This window comes from Triturus cristatus, chromosome 5_2, assembly GCF_964204655.1.
Source record: "Triturus cristatus chromosome 5_2, aTriCri1.1, whole genome shotgun sequence".
NCBI classification, from domain to species: Eukaryota; Metazoa; Chordata; class Amphibia; order Caudata; family Salamandridae; genus Triturus; species Triturus cristatus.
This window is the reverse complement of record NC_140588.1, coordinates 709,734,738-709,757,505: the sequence shown is the minus strand read 5'-3', so window position 1 is coordinate 709,757,505 and position 22,768 is coordinate 709,734,738. Positions and strand designations below refer to the sequence as shown.

At 42.3% G+C, this 22,768-nt stretch overlaps 1 long non-coding RNA gene across 1 annotated transcript in view; it reads right to left on the bottom strand.

Moving 5' to 3' along the window:
• Window positions 1–5,405: 5,405 nt before the first annotated feature.
• Window positions 5,406–22,768, bottom strand: part of LOC146829159 (uncharacterized) — a 233,445-nt gene continuing 216,082 nt past the window's right edge. Inside the window, exons 2-3 of the long non-coding RNA XR_014961922.1 lie at window positions 22,053–22,180; window positions 5,406–5,851 (exon numbers count right to left, since the gene is read on the bottom strand). This is a non-coding gene — a long non-coding RNA (uncharacterized LOC146829159). The remainder of the gene's footprint in view (window positions 5,852–22,052; window positions 22,181–22,768) is intronic.

The window sequence follows — 22,768 nt, the reverse complement described above, 5'->3', positions numbered from 1 at the left end:
AAGGCGGCGGAGAGGTCTAAGAGGATGAGTGCTGCGGTCTCATCGTTGTCCAGCAGGGTCCTGAAGTCGTCAGTGGCGGCGATGAGGGCGGTCTCGGTGCTGTGGTTGCTGTGGAACACTGACTGGGAAGGGTCCAGGATTCTGTTTTCTTCGAGGTATCGGGTTTGCTGTCTGTTGACGATCTTCTCGATGACCTTGGCCGGGAACGGAAGCAGAGAGATGGGCCAGAAGTTCTTGAGGTCTCTTGGGTCTGCCTTGGGTTTTTTGAGTAGGGCGCTGATCTCGGCGTGTTCCCAGATCTCGGCGAAGGTCGCGGTCTCGAGAGAGAGAGGTTGATGACGTTGCGCTGGTGGGGTGCGAAGGAGCTGCTTGCTTTGTTGAAGAAGTAGTGTGGGAATGGGTCTGACGGAGAGCCGGAGTGGATTGTGCTCATGGTCTTGATGGTGTCATCGATGCTCACGCTGGCCCAGGCTAGCAGGGGGTCGTGGTCGATGATGTGAGGAGAGTCTGTTGGGTTGCTGTCTGTTGGGGCTGTCTGGGTTTTGAAGCTGTTGTGGATGTCTGCTATCTTGCAGTGGAAGAAAGTGGCGAGAGAGTCGCACAGGACTTGCGACTGCGGGATGTCATTGGTGTTGGAGCTGGGGTTGGAGAGTTCCTTCACGATGTTGAAGAGCTCCTTGCTGTCATGTGCATTGTTGTCGAGGCGGTCTTTGAAGGAGGTCCTCTTGACAGCCCTGATGAGGTGGTGGTGGTTGCGGATGGCGTCCTTGTGTGCTGCGTGGCTGTCTAGGGTCTGTTCACTGTGCTGTTTCTTCTCTAGCTTCCGGCAAGCTTGCTTGGAGGCTAGGAGTTCTGGGGTGAACCAGCTGGCCCTCTTGCTGGTGTCTCTGTAGGGGGGTTTCTTCAGCGGGGCAAGGGTGTTGGCACAGTCCTCAATCCAGCGTCTGAGGCTGTGGTCAGCGTCGTTGGTGTTGGAGGGTACGGTGGGTGGGCTGAGAGCGAGGTTTGCATTTAGTTGATCTTCAGTGATTTTGCTCCAGCAGCGGCAGGGGATCTGTTGGGTACGGTAGTGTGTGGCGGGTTTCTGGAAGGTGAAGTGGATGCAGCGGTGGTCGGTCCAGAGGAGTTCGGTGGTGTGGTTGAAGTACCACCAGAAACAATTTTGTATTTTAACAGTGCAAGTATACAAAAATGACAACTATCAATCCATGGACATAATTAATGAACTACTAAAAGATTGGTTCTTCATAAGTCCAGAAACAGAAGATTTAGCAGATGAATTAATGGCTCATATACCTTTTACATGTGAAGTAATTTTTTGTAATGGGTATATAACAGAAATTATTAGAGAAATTTAAACTATGTTAAAAAATGTACAATAAATATTTAAACTTTTAAAACAATGTACATATACAAAATGCCTACCGTATGTACTTCCTAATCAAAACAAATACGTTTAAACAAAAATCAATAAAAAAACATATGCAAAGTAAGTTGTCTACCACGGTCGTTTTTTACAACAATCTTCATTTGATTTTGGGATTATTTTGAACAAGAATTACACTTTCTTTTTTCATTAACTGTTTTTTTACACATATACATTAACATTTAAAACACCAATAGCTCTAAATAGAACACTTACCTGACCTATTGCATTTCCAATGCTTGTTATTTACTGTTGTAACATGGTGGACAGCCATGTTAGAATGGTAATTAAAAGCAAAAATGTAAAACTAAGTACAGATAAGTGCAAAAACAGGAAGGAGCACCCCAGTAGTTTTGTGCAGCTATAAAACCCTTGTGAAAAGAATACAAATAAATACATAAACCAAGGAGCCGGACAGAAAGCATTGGGGAACGAGAGTGGAGGGTGTGGAGAAAAAGAGAGCACACAAGAGGGAGCAGGAACAATCGGGGGTAAGAGCAATGAACCACATGCACACTCAAGTAATGCTGAATGCAAAATAGAACAGGCATTGGCAAAGTCAATAGTTCTGGCTTATAAGTAAAAATGCAACCAGGCCTACCAAATTTGATAATGCTACTTGACTCCCATTTATCATGGAACTCTACTTGCCAAACCTACATTAAGGTGAGAAGTTTGGTAGTCTTTATACTTTAATGCTTAGATTTTTTAGACCAATCCGCACTTGAAATTGAGTGTAGCAGGTGGGTGAAGGAGTCTCCATGACTGTGCCCCACATTATTTCAAAGGGAAGATAAATCCTACACTTTTGCATCAAAAGCATCCTATTGCAGCACTAACTGATTTTCTCTGCCAGCATGCACTTGTGCGACTTGTATACTGTAGTCATTGAGTGTTGGTGCCTTGATTTCCGTTGCCACTGCACAGAAACACCATGGGTCACTACCGCACCCAATACACTGGACGTTTGTTTTTTTAGAAGATTCTGTTTTTGGACTAGAACTGGGTGGTGGAGGTTGGTGGACTGAATGCACCTGTTGGAACAGTATGACACGTTTACAGAGGGGAGATCCTTATAACTGAGCAGGGTTATAATATTGCTCTAACTGTGCTGCAAATAAAGATCAGTATTTCTGACAGCAAAGCTTTTTGTCCTGAACTCCAGTGCCACAAACCACTCTCATGATGCCTGGATTTACATAAACATACTTGTCATAGGTTTTCAAATATGTCAGATGCTGTTCACTAACTTGCTGTGGCAGATGGTTTGCAGTTCAGTGATGTGGCCCATTGAAATGGCATTTCTTTAGTTATGAGAGTTTGAGTACATTTGTGTGTGTGCATGTGTGTTTTAGTTGTGTCTATGTGGGTGTACATGCATGTGTGTTAGTGTGTGTGAGAGAGAGATAAAGTGAGAAGAGTGGGAGAGAGAAAGAGACAGAGAATGAAGGGGAACAGAGAAATCATGTGAGAGTGTCTGTGTGTTTTCATTTGTGTCAGAACTCCTTTCAGATGGCCATGGGGCAAGCAAGAGTTACTGGGCCCAACCGTAGTGGTTGAGACCTTTTACTCCTGATGTCCTGGGGCTTAGCCTGCTAAGGTCTCAAAGCAACTGGGTCAAGTAACCATTCAGCACTTGACTCTCAGTGGAAGTCCTAGCAGCAGCGGGGGATCTGTAGGGTGCGGTGGTGTGTGAGGGGTTTTCGGAAGGAGAAGTGGATGCAGTGGTGGTCTGTTCAGGTGAGTTCGGAGGGGTGGCTGAAGGTGACGTGGGGGCTTGAGGAGAAGATGGCATTAAGTGTGTGACCGGCGATGTGGGTCAGCGTCGTGACAAGCTGTTTTAGTCCGAGGTTGGCGAGGTTGGTGATCAGGGTGGAGGAGTTGTTGTCGTTGTTGTTCTCCAGATGATAGTTCAGGTCTCCGAGGAGGATGTAGTCGGTGGAGGTCAGCGCGTGCGTGCTGATGAGGTCGGCGATCGAGTCACAGAATTGAGGCCGGGGTCCTGGCGGTCTGTAGACGAGGGTGCCTCTTAGGGTGGTCTTGGGGTCCGTGTGGATCTGGAAGTGCATGTGTTCGGCGATGCTGAGGGTGTCGTTGGTGTTTGTTGAGACCCTGATGGTGTTTTTGTGGACAATGGCGATTCCTCCTCCGGCCCCGTTGGTGCAGTCTCTGCCAGTGATCTTGTACCTGTCGGGGATGGCTATGGCGATGTCTGGCGAGGAGGCTTCGTTCATCCAGGTCTCGGTCAGGAAGGCGACGTCCGGGGATGCGGTGTTGAGTAGGTCCCAGAGCTCGCTGGCGTGTTTGCGTGATCAGGATGCATCTGAGCTGGTTGGGTTCCATCGTGGTGGGTGTCTCGCCACCTTTGAGGCAGGAGAAGCTGCAGTTCCGGCAGTTGAAGGGACCGTGGGTGCGCTTCGGGGCGGCCTTGCAGCAGGTGTGGGTCCTTCCTGGGTTGAGAGCGACGAGGGTGTTGGCGTTGTAGCGGAGGTGGTCTTCGTGGCTGGTGCGGGGGGCAGGGGTTCTGGCACTGGGCGCGGTCCTGGCTCGGACGGGTGCAGATGGGCTTGCCTTAGGCGTGCCTTCGGCGCGCCAGCGAAGCGGCCAATCTGCGGCCGCCATATATGGTGAGGTGGGGAGGGAGGAGGAGCTCGGAGGCGGGAGGTGTGTGTCAGGGGCAGCGAATGGGCGTGGAGGGGGCGCGGCCGCAGGGGAAGCAGCAGCGGGGACAGGGGCAGGGAAGCGGAGCAGAGCGACCGCGGGAAGGAGACAGGCAAGGATCAAGAGGGAACAGAAGTCAGCGAAAGGGGCACAGAATCAAGAGGGGGCACAGCAGTCAGCAAACGGGGTACAGAATTAAAAAGGGGACACAGCAGTCAGCAAACGGGGTACAGAATTAAAAAGGGGCACAGAAGCAAAACGGCGAGCGGGGGGCAGGGGCACAGAAGAGGAGCGGGCAGACAGAGTTAAAGGCACAACAGAGCGGATACGAACCTAAGGCCACCACTGGCCACCAAGGATGAGGCGCAGGTGGAAGCCTGCGGGTGGTGGAGGGTCTCAACTTCAGCGGCGGCAGTAGTCGTCAGCGGGGGTGCAGGCGGAGCTGCAGCGGGGGGAAGCGACCTACCAGGCAAGGTCAAGGGTCGCTCTCATTGAACACTACCAGCTATCTCCTACATGTGGTACCAGCTCACAGGCCCACATATATCCCCAGGAGTACACTTAACCATGCAAACTATTTCCTGGGCCACCGTACCTTCCCACAGGCACACATACATCCCAGCGTAGCACACAATCCAATGCAGGCCAAGGGTGAGTTTAGCACACAGCAGTGGGACAGGAGGCACCACTCCTATTACACAGGTAAAGAGGCCTGTTCACTCTAATAATCACTAAACTAAAACACAGTATGCTGCCACCACTGCGCTCATGCTATTTAACTCTCTGTGAAGGCAGTAGCCTTCCACCATTTGAGAGCAGCGCTTTGTGTGCCCCTTCAGGTAATGGAAGACCTCAGTCCATAAGACAGGTCTAGGTTATAGAACACAGGCATGATCCATGTTTTCTTATGACCAAAAACCATTACCAAACATCCCACTATCACCACAGCTTGGACAGGGTACACATCTATCACCATACAAGTGAATTTTCATTTCAACAATTTGTATGAGAAGTCCTGATGGTGTGTCTGTGTGTGACATCGATGGTGTGTGTCTATATGACTGAGTTTGAGAGAGGAGAGTGTATAAATGAGTGATTGAGTACTAGTATGTACATGGTTGTGTGTATGTATATTTTGTGGGTTTTTTCCATTTTGACTGATTATGCACATAAGGTTTCCATTGTTATAAATTAAATGAACCACCTGTAATGTTGATGGGGCAACAACGCATAGGTTGAATGATGAAGGTTTATTTCAATACAAGTAAGGGAGCAGACGGATAAACATCCACTAAGATCAAATGCTCCTCAACTCCCCCTCAATATTCCATATTACACACTTAAGAATCTAAATGACATCAGAATGACCCAAGACATTCAAAGTAATACAAACCTATAACACATCCCCCTTTCTTTACAAAAAAAACAATTAACAAAACACTCCAAAAATATAATACTAAACACACTAAGCATATATAACTTCTCCCTTCCCTAACAAGAATAAAATGATGAAAAAACGAAAAAATGCATAAAACACAGAATATTGGATTACAAATGAAAGTTTTCAGAAATATAATCCTTTAACCAAATAGGTGGTTCTCTTTTTTCTGCTTAGATTCCGTTTGGAATATTTATTGTCGTTCCAAATACCCTTGTCACATTCAAGCAGAACATTGCCAGGAATCCTAGAAGACCAATCCTCATTGGAAGTTGTCTCAGTATTGGTAAAATCTCCATTTCTTGAGACACCCATATTATCAGAAGCTGTGGACATAGACAAAACATCATTGAGTCTGTTAGCATTATCTACATTTGAACATCCAGGAATATCGTTCATCAGTGTGTCGGACATTCCACAACTATCCTCAACATCCCACCCATCATTGCAAAAGCAATGGGCATATTGAGACTTAGACGTGCTAAGTGCAGAAAATTGCCCAATTCTTTTAAAGTTTAATACTTTTCCATTTGTCACATGCACAGCATTGGTTAATTTCTCAACAACTTCCATGGGTTCACAACATTGAGTTACACCTTTCAGAACTTCACCTGGTTTCTTGACTTGAACCCACTGACCCACTCTAATATGGCAATCCTTCATTCCATGTTTAGTATAATACCAGTTTTCCCCTTTTCCCTATGTTGATTCCACTCCATCATGAATTGCCTCCTACGGCCAATGCACCATGCTGGACCCAAATAACAACCCCGGATAATATTTAGTTCTAGGATTCCTACCTTGCATCACCACAATTGGAGAATACCTCGTAGCATCACAAATGGACACACTATATGGCTAAACAGTTTTCTCCAGTTGTACTTCCTAGTCACCACAACTTTCAAAAGGCAAAAGGCAATTGAATGATGTTCTTGATCACTCATTTGAAGTTCTCAACCATACTATTACTGTTTGGATTATATATAAAAAAGGTTTTGTGTTTTATACCTAGTCTGTTAAAGTACTCCTTCACCTAATGGGACATAAACTGCACCCCAGTACCACTTATCAAATTACTTGGAACACCTTCCATTAAAGAACTTGATCCAAGAAAACTAAAACAACATCTGTTTCCACTCTTTGTAGAACTTTGGTAGCAGGCCAACTTGAAAACATATCCATTACAACAATAACAAATGTGTGTGTCTCTCCGATTGGACCCATTACATCAATAGCCACAGATTCCCAAGGTGACTTTGTGAGGGAAACACGCCTATAGGAGATTTCAATGTTATTAAGGACGCCAGCATTTTCATAAATGGAACACTCACATATGTATCTCTCTATTTCAATATCCATGGCCTGCTACCAAAACAAAGTTTTTACAGTTTATTTCATTCTTACAGTTCTAAAATGATGCTCGTGGCACAGCTCAGCAATCACCCTAAACAAAAGTTTTTGGGGAATAACTTTTCTGCCTCTCCAAATATTGTTCCCTTGCACACAGAGTTCTGATCTTACTTCCCAGAAGGGTTTTTATTTTGCATCTAGTGCAAATCTGCTTGGCCATCCCTTCCGGAGATACATAACAACACCTATAATATCAGAGTGTATTTTTTACATTTAAGTTCCCACACAACCTTCTTAATACAAGAACTGCTAGTATCTTGTAATTATGCAACTTGGATATCATTCCAAACCTAATCTTCACACACTTCCAGTTGCTTAGGCATTTATGAAAGAAAATAAACTCTATCTTTCTTTTTACCTGGCACATATACAATCTTATATTTATAGTCTTGTAATCTTACAGAGAGCCTGACTATTCTAGCTGAAGCATTAAATGTTCCTTCTGAGGGAAGAATTTTACTGGATGTTTTGATCGCATCTTTGTGTGAAAAATTCTTTCCATATTAATGCCCTGAAATGGTCACACACAAGTAAGAGTTTCATTTTTCTATAACTGAATATCTTTCTTCCATAGGACACAAAGATCTTGACACATTCACAATTACACTTTCGCTCCCATCCTATTTTACTTGAGTTAAAACGGCTCCTACTTCCTATACAGTTGTGATCAATTAAGTTAAGTTGCTTGCACTATACACTCCTTCACATGAAAATCCCTATCACTCTCTGCATTCCATTCAAATTAACACTTATTCTTCAACAATTGTCTAATGTTATATGTTTTGGCTGCAAAATTCAGAATATATTTGGAACTAAATTCTGCAAGCCCAATAATGGATCACACCTCATCTTTACTACTTGTAACTATGTGGGTTCGTCCTCCGGGTCGGTCCGATGCTCAATAGTTCCACCTCTTGATAGCCTCAATTCTGCATGCCATAATAAACCAGAATTTTAAGCTGATCAAGTGTGGGAAGGAAAGGGATGGAACAGGGGGGGAGGAGAACTGAAATATAAACAACACACTATCAATATGTGTAGTTTTATCCACCTGTGCATAAGATGTCATGAACGCCTTAATGTACCTGTAAACAATAAGAAAGCATTTGTGTCAACACTTGAAACTGAGTCTATCTTCATGTAGATACATATTAGTATATGTTTTATGTAACAATGCTCACTATTCAATAACGAGTGGCTTATAACCTGGAAAGGATACCACATTTAACTGTAACAACAAAGAAAAACAATATTAGTAACAGATGTCCATTCTTCAATGACTAATCTCTCTTCCCTCTTTAGGAATCTCTCTTTTGAAATGTTATTTGATGTACCCACCTGACACTTAATAATGCCTTGCATCACAGGGAGTGAACCTTAACTTGACAGGACTCACGTTGAACCATGTTAATAAATGGCAAAGAATAAATGCAGGTTAACAAAAAGTGTACTACCACCTCTTAGGCTTTGGAGCCGTATTTGTAGAGGTATAAGATGATTGGGTATTTCGTCATACCCCTAGGATAGTCTGTGAATGTCAAGTAATGGTAGTTTGAATAATGCGACTCAAGAAATGTCTCATAGAATTATTTGCACTGAAACTCAGCAATGCTCATTGTATCCTTAGAATCCAAAAATATCCATATATAGAGGAACTCTTATCCCCGAAGCAAAAGTCAGTATATATTTTAGAACCAAATAGTGTGATCCAATAATCCCAAAAACAGCAAGTTCTCATTGTACCGCGCTGTCTCCAAGCGCACCTATAGAATGGGACATTCACCACGCTGGAAAAACAAAACACTCCAGACACCCACTTGTTGACCAAAGCAAAGTTCAAGGAGTGACTTAAAACACTAACACGGCAAAAGCCCAAAAAGAATCAGAAAATGGTGCAATCACCTATACAATACTGGGAAAAGATCCCAACAAATTTCTGCAGCGCTTCGACCGGCCTCGTAACTGGAATAATCTGCCCCGCCTGGATGTCTGAAACCATTTAAATACTTCCTGGTTGAACTTCCAAACCTCAAAGAGCTTCCTCTTCCTGGTTCAAAAGGAAGCAGCGGAATCATGGGAATTGTAATCTTGACTCCCATGTATACTTCCCTTCACATGTAATTCCATGCTTCGCGCAGTTTAAAGAACAGCGAAACCACCCTGGTGAGTTCGCATGGTCGTTCTGATGCCGCTCTTTCCTTAGCAAGCACGTTAGTCGCGCTTTGTCTATGTGTCCTAGCCGAATGTGTAACACCACTGGGAATTGGTGTAATCTGTAAAGCCTCCACCAAGGCTGATTAATTCCATCTATTATTTGTCCTGTTGGACCTGGCCCTCTCTGTAGGGTCACCCCCAAGCATTTTACCTTTTCTCCTCCTCTTTTTGCTGAATTTGCTTTTATTAGCCTTAGCACTCTATGCACTTTTCCACTGCTAACCAGTGCTAAAGTGAGCACTTCTTGTACCATCAACTTAAGTACCTTTAAAACACATGTCCCAGGACCGCCATTGCAGCCTTAATGCAGTGTTGCACTGACATGTCGACTTGGCATTTAAACCCACTTTCCAAACCTTAAACTCCCCTTTTATTACATATAGGTCATCCCCTAATGTAGGTCCTAGTTATCCCATAGGGCAGGGTACTGTGTTATTAAAGGGTTGGACATTTACTTTTAAGTTTTACATGTCCTGGTAGTGAAAAACTCCCAAATTTGTTTTTCATTACTGTGAGTCCTACCCCTCCCACAGGATAATATTGGGGATTCCTTATTACATTTAATAAGCTATAATTCCTAATTAAGAAAAGGTAGATATGTCATGTGTGGAACCTATGGAATTGTAACAATAAACCCTCTTTAATGGTAAAGTCAGATCTTTCATTACAATGTTTGAAAATGGCAAGTTTAGAAAGCTGACATTTTCCTGCCCTTAGCCCTTTGTGCCTGCAGCTTTTCTTGGGTTACCTGACTGGGTGTAGGTGACAGACTTTGTGAATTTCTCCCAGACAGTCACACAATAGTGGGATTCGCTGAGCCTCAATAGGTCATCAACTGGCAGGATGTAGCTGAGCACAGCCCACTGCACCTGAATAGGCTGTGCCTGTCTCCTCACACTAGGCCTAACTATCCTGTATTGTCACTGCAACCTTCTTGAAGCCAGGGCATGGGATCAGGAAATTCCAAAAATGAACCAAGTGGATGGGAGAAGTATCTAGAAAGAACCTTTCTAGACACTTCTCCCACCTTCCAGTATAAGGGTACTCTAGATCAATTTTTCAGTTTACTACTGGACCTGTGAAAGGACTCTCAGAGGACTGCCTTCTGCTGTGACCTGCTGTGCACTCGGCAAGCCTGCTGCTGTACCTGGAAGGACTGCTTTTCTGCCTGGAGCTGCCTTGAACACTTGAAGGCCAACCCTGCTATTGGGCCCCGCATCTACACCTGCACCCAGGACTACCAGAATGCCTCCAAGGGCTAGTTTGCTGACCCCCTTTTCAGAGCTACGGGGTCAAAACAAACTCCCACCATTTTTAGCCCACACCTGGATACAGCCTGAGTAAGTCCTAAATCCCCAAGAGGTCTTCATTCACTCCTGGAACCTTGGTTGGGGTGCTATAGGTGCCCAGATAGCCATTTTCCAAAACTGAGGACTTTGGCAAAATTTGCCACAAAATGCTCTGAGATTCAGTAGGAGACCGGGACCACCCTACTCTCCCATCCACCCGAGGCACAGGTCGTATTGACTTTGGGGCTTCTCCCAGTATGTCCTTCTCCGCAGCAGAAAATCTGTTACAGCGGTCCTTCCCCAAAGGGGTATCTGACCTGTTTTCGGTTACAGCCTTCTGCTTCGTACCGCTGGATCATTTTGACTTTCATTTCAACAACTAAGTCTGAAGGTAGAAATCTTCACAGTGCTTTGCTCCACGGCCGTCCAATGATGACACTTCCTCCTCGGCTACTCCTACAGCCTCACCCCACTGAACTTCTACCTTCTAAGATATTTTCCTCTCAAAATGTGTCTACTTCCGAAGGTCAGCTCTGATTGGGCCCAATCCACTTCTTGTATCTAAACCGCGCTCCATTGAGTACAGCCTTGACTTTCGACTTTGACTTGGTCTAGCATGACCAGATTTCTTTAAAAATTCATTACTTTGTTTTTTTTTGTTTTGGTGTCAAATAATTTAGTAAAATGTACTGTATTTGCCTAAATTGGTTAGGGATTTTCCTTGAGTTGTGCTTTCACTTTATTTCTGTTGGAATGCTGCTTAAACGCTTTATATATTGCCTCCAAGTTAAACCTGACTGCTTTTTGTGCCAAACTTCCCAGGGTTAAGCACATGTTAATTTAGTGATTTAATGTGGTTCACCCAGCAAGGGATTGTGGCAGTTGCTGGACCAGGGCTCACACCTCAGACAACCAACAACCCAATTTCTCACATGTCCTGTATATGTAACCCTATTCTCAGCAAATGAACATTAAGAACATTAAATTGTCAATTCATGTGACTCCAAAATGCCTAACACTTCCTCTAATATTTGATCATGTTCTGCTTTATCTTTCCCAAAAACAAGTATGTCATCTTGGAATAATTTCACACATTCCATTTTTTCAAAAAGTTGATGCATTAAACACTGAAAAACTGCTGCTGCAGATGTCAATTGAAATGTCATAAAATTTAAATTGATAACAGCCCTGTGGTGTGATAAATTCAGTAAACTCTTTACTATCATCGGACAATTCATTCATCACTTCCTTTCTCCAACGAAATGGGAATGTTCCTGACCTTGTGTATTTTGGGTACAGCACCTTCTTTAAGTTTACGTTTATGCTCAAAACCACACAAATTACCTATTTGCTTACTAAAATCAGTGGAAAGTTTCTTTAGCATCCTTTCAAGCACTTTTACACACTCATCTACCACAAGTACTTGCTCTTTGCTGTTTGGATCTAAAATAATGTGTAAACTTTTCTGATCACGCCAACCTAAAACAAATTGACCATTCTTGGCAACATACAATTTGCCATATATATGTTGGTTCTTAAATGCAAATTTGCACCAATAGAATCCAATCATATCAATCTTCTCTCCGCCGTACCCCTCAAGTTATATATCTGTGGAAAATAACCTTGGTCCTACCTACAATATTGCTCCTCCAAACAACTTCATTAATAATAGTACAGGGAGGCCCAGAATCTGCAAACATTTTAAGATTCATCCCACCAATGTTCATCAAACATTCTGGTTTGTTATCAACTAACAAACATCCATCCTTAACATTTAAAATGAGTTTTTCTTTTAGTTTTGCATCGTACTCAGCAGCCTCCTCCTGACTCCCTGTAGAATTATCTGCATTAAGCTCATGACTGCTTACAGACATGATCTTCTTGGATTTCTTTCTAGACACCTTAGCATAAAGGCCAACAATTCAGCAGCCCCTACACTTAAACTTCCTGGACAGACAGTAATCGGCAAACCCCAAATAGTCTAGAGTGCCACATCTATAACACCCAGGAAGTTCCTTAAATATCTTAAATGATTTTGAACTATGACCCTCCTTCTCGGACTTAGTATTACCTTTTATTTTAGACATAATATCAGAATCTTTAGCCCCTGGCTTCAAGACACATGCACACCTGCTAGATGTTTTTGCTTTGTGAAGAATGGCTAGTACATCATTTAAACATGCTTCTTCATCACCCACAAACATTCTTGAATGGCTGGATTACATGCATGTGTAACTACTTGATCACAAATTAAGGCGTGCTGCAACACACCAAATGCACAATCCATAGCTAATTACTCCAACTCACTGACATACTCATCAAAGGATTCACATTTAAGTTATTGAAACAGCTTCTAATGTGTGATACCTATGCAAATCTTTAGAGCAAAATACTTATCCAAGTTCTCAATAGCTGCGCTGTCCAAGTTCTACAATTGCCCACTTTCCTCAACACATTTATGCAATTGATTAAAGGTTTTTAACAATGGGGGACCTAAGGGAGTGTAATAAAATTAGTTTTTTGAGTTCAGGTGAAATTATTTCATCCGCATCCACAGTATCAATTTAATTTAAAAAAATACTCGTTCCATTCATTCCAATGTAACATAGGTTGCAATCCAGAGGTCAAAAAGCTTGTGGAAGACACAGAAAAAGTTTGGCGATTCATATTTAATGTAACGTGGAATTGTTCAGTGTCCTTACTTCACCAGTGAACACTGAATTAGTTCACCTTCCGTGCTTCACCCCACCATTAAAATGTAAAATTATATCCTCACTGTGTGAATCTAAATATCAGCTTCTGAAAATACTAAAATGATGTCCCTCTGTAACAGAGGTCCAGATTCACCGTGAAGTGAATTTCCTCCGGTATGCACAACAGACACATGCTCAATTGAATATGGCTGTCACATTGAGGTCAAAAGTGTAGCCTCGTCACGTCCCGCGCACCTTTCCTTAAGAGAAATGTCAGCCACTACCTGCTCCTCACCAGCTCATCACCAACTTTGTAGTGTCAATGATTCCACAACGGGTAGGTTGAATAATGAAAGTTTATTCCAATATTGGTAAGGGAGCAGAAAGGAAAACGTCCAGTCAAACACTCCTTCAAGGATTTAAATTACACAGTTAGGAATCTAAATGATAGAAGAATGACGTAAGGTATTCTAAGTAATACAAACCTACAACACCAACGCACTACAACTTCTTACTTGAATACACTTCCTGGGCCAAAAAAGGCACATGATTTTTCTGTGTGTTTTTAGTTCACTGTTTGTCCGAACACTGGCACACAGACAGTTGGTTGCCACGGATATTCTAGGGAATTAACAATGAATGTTGACACATTCTAGTGAATAACACAAACACCTTTGTGACTAGTGATAGGTGACTTCATTAATAGTCGCCATGCCACCATCAGCCCACAAGACATTTTCCTCTGATTTGAGCCAGAAGGCCAGTGCTGCCCATGGGAAAGAAACATAGGTAGGCCGGCGTTTGAGAGGACTCCTACATGAACCGAGAGGACATTATAACCCCATTGAATGGTGGATGCCTCATAGGTAACCCAAATATCAGTCCTGTGTAAAATGGGTATGTGAGTTCAAGATAAACTAAAGTGAAGCCTAAGGCAAAACATAAACAAGCTCTCTAAATAAAATAATTCCAAAGGAATTCATTTAACTGTGCACATCTAGGCAATTGACTGGGGACCTTTCCTAAATGTATAGAGGACTGAAGGTCAGTTCTGTCAAAGTCTGATTCTGCCAGCTCTAGTATCTCACATATGCCCTTCAACACTCCTCAAGATTAATCATAGCTTCTGTGTTTAAAGTAATTACGTCAATTCCAAATACAATTTTACATTTCCATTCCTCAAAGTATTCTTTTATAACACACTCTGCAACAGGATTATATTATGACAGGATCACTGTGACAGCTGAAGATTACACACTGTTGGGCAAGGTATAGGCATACAAAACAAAACTAAAATCATTTGCCGATTACAATCACACTTATAAAAACCAATCACTTGTGGGCTCAACGGTTGGCTGTCAGTGGAATAGCAACCTTTACACATTACTCCTAGAAGAGTACAAATTGTAGGTAGGTGGGTGATCTGCCTTCATCCTCACATGACCCACATCTATATATACAGAATCCTTACTACTGCCATTGCAAGCCTTAAATAAATTTTATAATGAAAAACTGACGTGTCTTTTGTTGTAACTCACTGTATTCTTTGTGTACACATTTAAGCTTCTCTACCTTGTTGCCGGGAATCTCAGTGGTAATTGGTTTATGCCACACCTAAAAAGTGTCCAGTCGAGTTAGCCGTGGAAGAATACAACTCATACAATAGGAACTGTGACATTAAAAGGCTTCAGTGTGGGATACACAGCTGAAATAGACAACAATGCAGTCCAGTGAATGGATCTTACACTCACAGACAATCCAAAACGGTCTGAACATGGATGTAAAAAGCATACTTTTTTCAGGAATAAATTAGATAAACAAACAGCATTTTGCGAACTTCTCACAGTAGTGAGTAGCAAATGAAGTACTAATCAACTTGCCACAGAGCAACTAGTTTGTTCTTCCACTTTCCCTCCTAGCTGAAGGACAAGGCTCATTGACAAACACCACATTACTTCCATTGCTTTTCCTACTAGTTCCTATAACTCCTAAAGATTTAGACAGTACTGCACCTCCAATTCCACTGTCCCAAAATATTGTACAGTGACAAAATCAATGACCAGTAATCCAGACCTTTGAATGTTTTCCATTACCTCATCAAGAAAACATGGCCTATTGCTACAGAGAAAATGACAATCAAACATGTCATATACTTTTTCCACATACTAGAAATCTTGTACATGCTACACAAAACTAATATATTGTTTTAGGATATACCTATATCATCTTGTAAAAACGAATATAGTGTATCAAGATGTATTTCTCTGCTAGCTTCTTTGTGACTATTTACTTTAGAAAAGATTGAAGCACTGCAGCATAATATTGTAAATTCTTTGAAGCATTCGACATCACTACTGCAGCCAATATCGTCACCATAAGGGCCCCATAGAAATATCATCAAAATGCATACAACATATAGGACACTATCTCAACCCAGCAAGGCTGCCATATGGACCACTTTAAAACATATACCAATACAACGCACAGATTACAAAAGACACAGATTGCTCTTGCCCATAAAACTGGCATATATGAAAATGACAGGCCTAGATGTTATGGGACTCCAGACCTCACTGACCTATTGCTGACTTGTGTAAATGTAATATGGGCACTTGCCTATGAGACCTAATCCATTGCAACCACCTACTTTCTCACCCATTATGTATTACTGCCATACACCCCACGTCCTTGTCTATTGCAACCTGGCATCAACTCTGATATTGATACTCACCAAGGAGAAATAGTCTACTCTCACACTTTTAAGTCTGCGATGACAAAGTCTTGCTCCTCCTCTCCCTTCGTGCTTAAGTACCACAACAAAGCACCAACCTGATATGGGCTTTTACCCTGGTTAAATACTCCACTGTACAGTTGTAGCTCCCTGTGCAGCAGGCCTTGACCTCAACTATTCCCAGTCCTTGACTACTGTAACTGGAAGCCATATTGATACATATCAGGAGATATATAAATAGTTGCTTTACTTATCTACACTTTTATTTACAATTTCACAAATGAAGCAATAGATACACCTAGCAAGTAATTAAAATCACTTCTGCATGTCTGACAGCCCCCCCGAGCCCTAGCACAATCTTGATGTAGCAAATGTATGTATGTGTTAAGATTTGTAGAGCTGAACCTCAACACTTGAATAACTAGACACCCTATGCTTTCTCCCTTATCTACAGACAAAAGCCTCTGACAGTATGAAAGGTAATCTTTCTAGGTTCGTAAATGACCATGAAATTGTTTTAATTACTATGCGGATTCACGAAGGTGATGGTCACGTGCTCTATCCTAAAAGGCGCATGCCTTTGGTTTATAACTGCAGTTTGACTATACAAGCCCCAGAGTGCAATGTATACTGTCAGGATGTACTAATCTGTGTGTTTAGAATCCAAAGAGAGTCATGCACTTTTCCACCTCATGTCCTTCTCACAACTAACATCTTATCACAAACAACCTGTGTCCCACCATCAGCTAATCTGATCATTTCTGCCTTCATAAAAGCCACTGTTCTGATTACCTGGAAAAAGGCTTCAGCAGTTCTATTGCTCAAAAAGCTGACAGCTGAACCCAGCATTCTAAGTAATTACTGACCTATTTGCCTCTTGCCTCTGCTGTTGAAAAGTTTGGAAAATGTTGCCAATAAGCAACTTGGGCACCACTTAGAGTCAAATGACTTTCTGTTCAATACCAAATCTGGTTTTAGGGCAGAACACAATACTGTAACAGCCCTAGTAGCTGTCTCAGAATACCTCCATCTAATCAATCAATCAAATTCTTTATTCAGCCCTAGTGAGCCATAAAAGTGTAGTGGTGTTCCACCCTTGAATCAATGTGCAATAGTGTACTGCAAAAGGATGAATTATTTTTCCTAAGGCAGGAAAGTGACAGGACACTTCACACCCAACTCATGTAGTACCATTTTAATTGTTATGTTTATTATTGGTAAAGCTAAATGCCACTCCCTCAAAAACACAAAGGTCTCTGGGAGGACACAAGGGCGAGGAAGGATCTTGTACAAGGGAGAATTATTGCAATGTGCAGAAAGAAAGAGCTTTTCCACAAGTACACCCACATGAACGATATGTGACCTACATTCCTTGAGTTCTCACACAAAGCACAATATGTCCTCTGAAACTGTTTTGTATTCGCGTTCAATTATTATAAACTAAATAGAATTCTATAAATGTGCTGCTTACTAGAACCATGTGAGATACGAAGTTAATATCCCCTGTGTTTAATCCAGAAAGCCTTGAAAATGTTAATGCAAAAACAACTGTGAATTGGAATAAGCGCGGCACCTTGCCACGTGTGTGTTGGTGCCCTTTGAGAACTACACAGACTGGAGCTACTTGTCTAGGCTTCATTACAGACAGAAGAAGGTAGGGATGGGCCATGTGTATGACAAGTATTTGCCCTCACGGTGTGAGTTTCTCTTTGGTCATCGTCCAATGGATTAACAAACAATAGTGGATGTTGAAAACGACTGAGGAATGTCTTTTGATCTGTCCTTGGCAAAACATAATTAAGCCACATCTCTGGTATACATGCTGGGAAGCTTCTATTGAAGATTAGCACACAGGCCTGGCATTTTCCTCAAACAATAACACACTTAAATGAGACTTAAGATTTCATTTCAAAGACATTGAATACCAGATAAACGTCGTAGGCTCAAATTTAGCAGGATTTCATGATGGGGCTATTTTGTTGTTGATTATAGAAGCGACTTCCTAATATGCCACATCATGAAACGTATTCACATCATGCCAATGCTCCGTCATCACAAATGTGGCAAGCATAACAACACATTTATGTTATGTTATGTTGAGTTTCATAGCGCTCTCATCACCTGGGAGAGTATTCTGGAACTTGAGCAGGCACGCTGCATGGCTCGAAGAGCCAGTTCTTTCCCTTCTTCTGAAACCCAGGTAGCGAGGAGGACGCTCTGGTGTGTGGTGGGAGGCCCTTCTATATTTTGGGTCCTATGTAAGAGAATAAGCAACCTCCTGCTCTGCATTTGTATATACGGGGTGTGTGTGCGAGTGCGTGGGAGGCTGCGTTTGTGAATGGGGGGGCCAGTGGCGCTCCCGGAGGTGAGGTGAGGTGAGATGTGGATGCAGTGAGGTGAGATGTGTGTGTGGTAAGAGAGGTTGAGTATGAGTATTGCGATGGCATTTTGGATGGTCCGAAGACTGGCAGGAGTTGTTTGGGGATTCTGGAGTACAGTGCGTTTCCATAGTCGAGTCAGCTTGTGATGAGTGCTGCCTGACGGTTCACTTGCTGTTCCACGGGAGCTACGTGAAGATTAATTGTGTTTATTGCATTTAGTGTCAGTGACCAGTGACTGTGCATAGGGACCTGCTTATCTGCACCGTAAAGAGCCCTCAATACATTAATGGACGTTTTGTGATGGCTAGGGAAAAAGCAAACAGTAAGTAGTCATAATGCTGAAAGTCAGTGATGTTCCTGCTGAACAATGACATATGGATCCATGTCAGCGACATCTTTGACATTAAGACAAGGACTGCACCACTGGATGGAAATAGGATTTGGCAGGATACAGGATGTATGCACCACAATATATCCTGCAAAGTCAATCACTGTACTCTTGGGGGATGGGGGGTCATTTTGAAGTATTTAAAGTAATATTTAGAAATCTTGATTTTGAAGGACTTGTATTTCTGTTTGTATTTATTTTAGAAAGGACAAAAAACGAGAAGGAATATTCGCTTAATGTGATATATATTACGAACATTAGGGGAAGTGTTTGAGAAGACCGAAGAACCCCATGCCTATCAACTCTGGAATATCCCAATTTCATACTTTCGCATTTTCTCTGACCTTTCTTTTTCGGTCCATCAGGCCAATACTCGAATATCTGACCGTCAATTCACACGGAAACAAGAAGGTAAAGAAGACGGTGAAAGTGACACTGGCTCTAGAAGGCAGGTACAGAGGTTGCTGGCAGGAAATTAGCATCCAGGAGACCCCTTAAATGAAAACCAAGGAACGTGATCGTTCATCATTCTGTACAGAAAGAACACACATGAGACTTAGAAGTTACCATTAAAGAAGTCCTAAACTTGCAGGCAAGAGATAAACAACATCTAGCAACATTTGGACAAATTCCTGCAAAGTGTTGTGTTTTTATTTTCAAAACGACAACACATAAAAATAGAATGAAACATCAATAAGAACTCCATCCAAATCATAATTAGGCAAAAATCAAGACATAAAATTAAAGGGTTCAAGACAAAACACTACTACTACTAACAGCATTGGCACCCAGATCTGCGGCCGGAGCTGCACAATGGGTGTTGGACTCATAGGTGCTACCGGAGGTTTGAATACTATTCAACCACACCACATTTTTCTTCACTTCAATAATCTTCAAAAGGTTCGAAAATGTGGATGGCGTACCATTGTACAACACCATTGTTTTGATAATACTAGAGGGCATATTTACAAGGGGATTGCACCATAGAAAAGTCACTTTTGTTTGACGTTCGGGTGGCTCAATGCCCTGCATCATTTTCACAAAGTGGTGTTAAGCCACTTTTTGTCACTTAATGCCACAGGGTGTTTTATCTCACATTGCTTTTTGATGCTCCCCCAGATTTGCACGGAGACAGGGCCAAACATTAATGCCATGCAATAGCAGGCTTTAGAATGGCATAACGAGGAGAAATACTTTTATTTCTCCTCATTTTTGCTTTTGTCTATGTGTGCTGCATTCTGAGCAAAACGCCATAAATGATTATTTATGTACAGGAAGGTGTTCATTCCTGCACATAAACAATCATTAAATAGTGGCGATTTGCTACTTCAATGTGTGCTGCAAAATGCTGCACACATAGAAGTAACAAATCGCCTCTATTGATTGTTTATTTGCAGGAAGGGACACTTTCATGCACATAAACAATCAATCCCTGCAACGCATTTCCTTGTAAATATGCCCCTAAGTACTAATTTGTCCATCGAGGGATCTTCATTCACTTCAACATATTGTAATGAATGGCATAGTTATAATGATTTTCCTTCACTCTCTCTTCTATTTATGTACTATCAATCACTTCACTTCTTTGACTTTTCAACAGTGCTGGCATAAGGTTTGTCCCAGTGCTTCTTCCTTTTTAGGGAAAGGGAAGTGGACACCTCTGTAACAGAATTAGGAGTGTTATGGTAAATCCAAATCAAATCTAGCAAGGCTTTTTTCCCTGGAATTGTAAATGTAATGTAATATAATGTAAATTGATACTTGTATAGCGCACTACTCACCCGCAAGGGTCTCAAGGCACTTGTACGAATACCGCTGTGGAACCCATCCTGGCTTTCCCTGTGCGGCGTCCACTCCTGGGCACCCCCAAGATGGAGGCCAGGCATCTTTAGCGTTGTGGGGGCCGTTGTGGAGATTAAGCAAGCTATTGCCCAGAGTTGCAGAGTGGGACTCCATGATTGGAATAGGCACCGAGGCGAGAATTATCAAGTCCGTGGAATTTTTTGAGCCCAAGACCCGCTGAGGAGGGGAATTGAACCCTGGTCCCGGGCTAGACCTCTGCATCAGGGTCTGCCGCTCTAATCATTGAGCCACACTTCTCCACTTCAATTCAATTCATCAGGGCTAATTGCAGACACTCCTCTATCATCCTATTCTTACATTTGTCAAGGCCATTTGCCATCAGACAATACAAGGCTGTCTGAAGATGTTTAATAGACACTTCTCAGTGGAAAGCCTTCATACTGTCCAGTGTCGGCTGGACCTAAATGTCGGAGATGAGTTCTTCAGGAATACCTTCCTCTGCAAAGACTTCTCTCAAGAAGTTTCGGAGTATATTCATCGGGATTTGGGTCGTAATGTTAGTCACCCTCTATTATGAGTGATATTCTCTCTATACTATAACATAATTTCCTTCAATTTGAGTCCCACTCTCAGGTCCAAAAATATCTAAAGCAACCTTGCCCCAGGGCTACCATGGAACTGACAAGGTGAAAGAAGAGGTTTGTGGGTTGCATTTACTTTGTCAGGCGCAGCAAGAGCTATGCTAGGTTTAATCCTCTTCCCTACATGAGGCTCCCTAAATGGTCACCAATATAACAACCTGAATCTATGTTTGTAAGGTTCTTCCATAGGTGACCTTCATGAGTCAAGTTCATGATTTTCTTACTTAGGGATTCTGGGGTACCTCAGAACAAGTTCCCTCCTTCCACATTTCATTCATGGCTTACATGCCAAAACTGGAATGTTAGTCACTTTATGAGCAGTCACTTGTCTCTCATTCTCCTCCATTGATACCCTGTTGGACAATTGGCTTCTATGTTGCCATTGTCAAGCTCATAAGGAACACTGACAGGCATGTGAGATAGGTAGTTAGCTGCTCATTTGCGGAGCTCTGGTAAATTTTCCACCCTGAAATAGAAACACTCTAAGCCAAGGAGCAAACTGTTCAGTCCCTTCTGTGGTGAAGGCTAAAATTAAGGGTTTGTGGGCATATGAACAAAAAAGGGAATTTCCCAAATGTTGAACTTGAAATGGCATATGGTTCAGAAACATCTCAGTGAATCTCACTCCACCACAGATTAGTCATTTTCTGTGTGTGTGAAGCCTGCGAGGCAAATGCAATTATCCATTCCTACCTTCCCAGCACCTGTGTTAGGGTTATATTATTACATTTTATATAGCGCGCAATTTCACTGAGGTATCTTTGTGCTGGTGCCATTATACCTTTCTGATAGTGATGACAGAGGCAAAACAGCTAATATGTCTAATGAAGCGGATTCCTGAACATGTAGGATTTTAATTCTTTCCTAAATGTTAGAAGATTGGATAGTTCTCTCTGAGACGAGGGGAAGGGTTGCTCCTAGACCTTTATTATTCACATCAGTCATGAGAATGGTGTATCTACTTGCGTCAAACTTACCAAAGGTAGGTGCTTTGCAGATTTGTGACTTGACTTTCTCGAAAGCTTCCTGGCAGCTGTCTGATAAATGGAACTGTGCCCCTTTCTTGAGGAGAGCTGTCAAAGGCTCCACAACACTGGTAACATTTCTGAAACATTTAGAATAGTATTCTGATAAATCCAAGAAGGATTTGAGCTCTTCATTATGTTTTTGACAAGGGTTCTTCTTTGACAGATTAAACTTTCGGCCTCACACCATCCTTGAAAAGACTATGCCCAAGAAAGACTACTGACCATATACAGATTTGTCATTTAAACTTATTTTCCTGTTCCATGTTAGGGTACTGTTATGTTTTTAAGCATTGCATCTAGAAATCAATATGCGCATTAAACATTTGATAATCCATCCAGGATAGTTTGCGTCATTCACTGAAGCACAGCTGCCTCTGAGGCCAACACATAGAGCATCTTTCTGAACCTGAAAGAATGGGATGAATAAATGGTGAATGGCCTAGAATCTAGGCACATGCACAGATGGCAGTTGGCAGATTATAGATCTAAGACACCAAAATTCCAGGCATCATGGAGTGCACTATCATTTCAAGGATATTAGGCAGCAGATGCCAGGGTAACCATATACTTGAGTTAAGGCTGCTCAACTCCATATATACACAAATATATACATATATATATTCACTGAAAAAACCATAGGTTTCAGGGGTGTTATAGTTAGCTGG